Source organism: Microtus oregoni, unplaced genomic scaffold, assembly GCF_018167655.1.
Source record: "Microtus oregoni isolate MIOR12 unplaced genomic scaffold, Mior012 000021F_ref0000039, whole genome shotgun sequence".
Classification (NCBI taxonomy): domain Eukaryota; kingdom Metazoa; phylum Chordata; class Mammalia; order Rodentia; family Cricetidae; genus Microtus; species Microtus oregoni.
The window spans coordinates 5,555,163-5,558,299 of NW_024543080.1; positions in this window are offsets into that span (position 1 = coordinate 5,555,163).

The following is a 3,137-nucleotide window of genomic DNA, read 5'->3' on the forward strand; positions in this document are numbered from 1 at the left end:
ACTATCATCATCTTCAACATCACTATCATCATCTTCATCATCATCACTATCACCATCTTCATCACCATCACTATCATCATCACTATCACCATCTTCATCATCACCATCATCATCTTCATCATCATCACTATCATCGTCTTCATCATCATCACTATCATCATCTTCACCATCACTTGGTAATTTGGAAAAGAACAAGGTCTCAACCTTCAGACCACATCAGTCTAAAATTCCTGGCATTTCTTCTGTTGCGGCCTCTGGAGTTCTGGAATACAGTCAGGAGCTTTTATGCAAAGTGCAGAAATTATTTTTATAGTAAAGGAGAAAGCAATAGCTGGCACTACGGTGCCCACGGAAGCTTACTTCAGACTCAACCTTCACTTGAGAGACAATGCTTTTGAAGTGTAGTGCCATTGCACACTCGTACCTGTGCGTTCTGCACCCTCATGGTTAAAGAGAATTGAAAATATTCAAGCAATTTTTGTCCTTATTGAACACCAACCGAGTTTTTGTCCCTCTCATTACTCCCTAAGCAGCACAGTGTAACAACGATTTCTTAACTTGCATTGTGCTGTAACGTAGCGATGATTCCATGTGCAGGGCGGGCCATATGCAGTGTCATTGTGTGTAAGGGACTTGAGAGCAAGCAGATTTCAGAGAGACCTGGAGCCAGTGCCACCCAGACCCTGAGCAATGGCTGTCCACACTGAACCAACACCTACTCTTTGTCCTGTACTCCGGCTATGCAGGTCTGAGTGAGTGTGAGGGGTGACATCAGGAGCGCCCCCTTGATGACCACTGGAACAACTGTTCCTTAGCCCGGGGACTGAGCTGTGGGTATGAAAACTTGAGAAAAGTCACCCACCAGCAGAAAACAGCAATATTAGGATGGACTTGGCAGCAATCATCACTAACTGGGTTCATGAAGAACTGGAGAGAACATTCTGGTATCAGTGAAACTTCACCAATGAGGAAAACAATTGACGAGAGTCATGGAAATCAGAGGGGCCCTTGGGGTCCCACTGTGTCTAGTATTAAAAACTCCAGTGTAAAAATCATGGAGGCACAGGCGCTTTGCGGATAAAAGTCCGGGCCATTCTACCAAGCAAGAGATCCCTCAGCCAAATGGTTGTCTAAAGAAACAAGCATGAAGGATGAGAAACGGATGAGGAAGATAGTAGAGAAATTACGCCTCCCCGCCAGTTGGGGAAATGGCTACTGTTGTATTGATGTTGTGTTTCTTTCCCACCACGTCATGTATACACACTTTTCAAAACCTTTCTTCTCAACCAAAGGTGTGTTACCAGCAATCAAACGTAAAATGGAACTCTGCATAAGACTGTTGAAATTCGAGAGGGAGGACCTGGGGAGTTGGCAAAAAGCTTGCTGTGCAGACATGAGGACCCACATTTGATTGCCAGCACCTCCGTAGAAATCCATGGTGGTCTGGCGTGTAGTCCCAGTGTTGGGGGAGGAAACAGGCATATCTCAGAGCTCACTGGCTCAGTCTAGCTGAGTTGGTGAGCTCAGATCCAAGTGAGAGAGCCTCCCTCAAAAACCAATATGGACGACTTATGAAGACACTTCTGAACTCCATATGTGCTGTCCACACACGCATGCATGGTCATGAGCATGCATACAAAAATAATAATTTCAGTTTCTAAAGTTCTTTATATTAGTTTACATTTTTATTTTATACTTATACAGATGTTTTACCTGCATGTATGTCTGAGTACCATGTGCATGCCTATTGCCCACAGACACCAGAAGAGAGCATCAGATTCATTGGAACTGGGGTTACAGATGTTTGTGAGCCACTCTGTGGGTGCTGGGAATTGAACTTGGGTCCTCTGGAAGAGCAGCCAGTGCTCTTAACCACCGTTCCATCTCTCCAACCCCGCCCCCCCCCCAAAAAATAATTTTTTAAAGTAACAAAATGTAGCGGCTGGAGAGATGGTTCAGGGTTCAGGACAGTTGCTGCTCCTGCAGAGCATCCAAATTTGGTTTCCACCACCCACATAGCGCAACACACAACTACCTGTGCCTCCAGCTCCAGAGGATCTGGCAGACTCCTCTGACTCTGAGAGTAGCCAATGCATACACGAATAAATTTTTATCTTTAAAAAGTAACAAAACATGTTAGCTTAATTTTCCATTAAATTTTTTGACCTATGACCTTCCATTGCAAGTACACATTTATTAGCAAGTCTAACAGGCCTAAGAAGAGTTAGCTTAACTCAAAATGCAAGAAAATAATACCATAAAGGAAGAAAAGAGGAGCCCATTCAAAGTTATAACAATAAAAAAAAGAGCGATTTTGCCTTTACTTATGATTTTATTCTTACAAAGAACTAATATACTTATGTAATTTTCATAACACAAAACTTTGAGGAGACTCTACATGAATTTAGATTCCATAGTTGGTAACACACAAAATGCTAAGCCACGGATGTTGGTGGGCAGCTGCAACTCTAGCCCTGAGAGGCTACTCTGGGGTTGGGGGTGACTAAGTAGAGGTTAGCCTGCACTACAGAGCAAGACTCTGCCTGAAGAAGACAACAAACAAACAAGACATTGATTGAGGGGGTTGGAGTGCCCGAGGACCTCTTCCAGAGGACCAAGGTTCAATTACCAACACCCACACAGTGGCTCACAACTGTTTGTAACTCCAGCTCCAGGGGGCTCACCAGTTCTGACCACTGAGGGCCCCTACATTCTTGTGTACACACCCCCATGCAGCATACACAACTATACATTACTAAAAATAATACAAAAATCTATTAAAGCTGATGTGGGAGTGTCATATATCAATCTGTTGATTTCATTGGTTAAGTAATAAACAAACTGCTTGGGCTCATAGCTTAGAACATAGGTGGGTGGAGTAAACAGAACAGAATGCTGGGAGGAAGAGGAAGTGAGTTCAGAGACTCGACAGCTCTCCTCTCGGGGGCAGACACCTCAGAGAGACGCCATGTTCCCAGCTCCTGGGCAGACGCATGAGATGAAGCTCCGACCCAGGATGGACATAGGCTAGAATCTTCCCAGTAAGCGCACCTAGGGGCGCTACACAGATGATTAGAAATGGGCTAAATTAATATGTGAGAATTAGCCTAGAAGAGGCTAGATAGAAATGGGCCAAG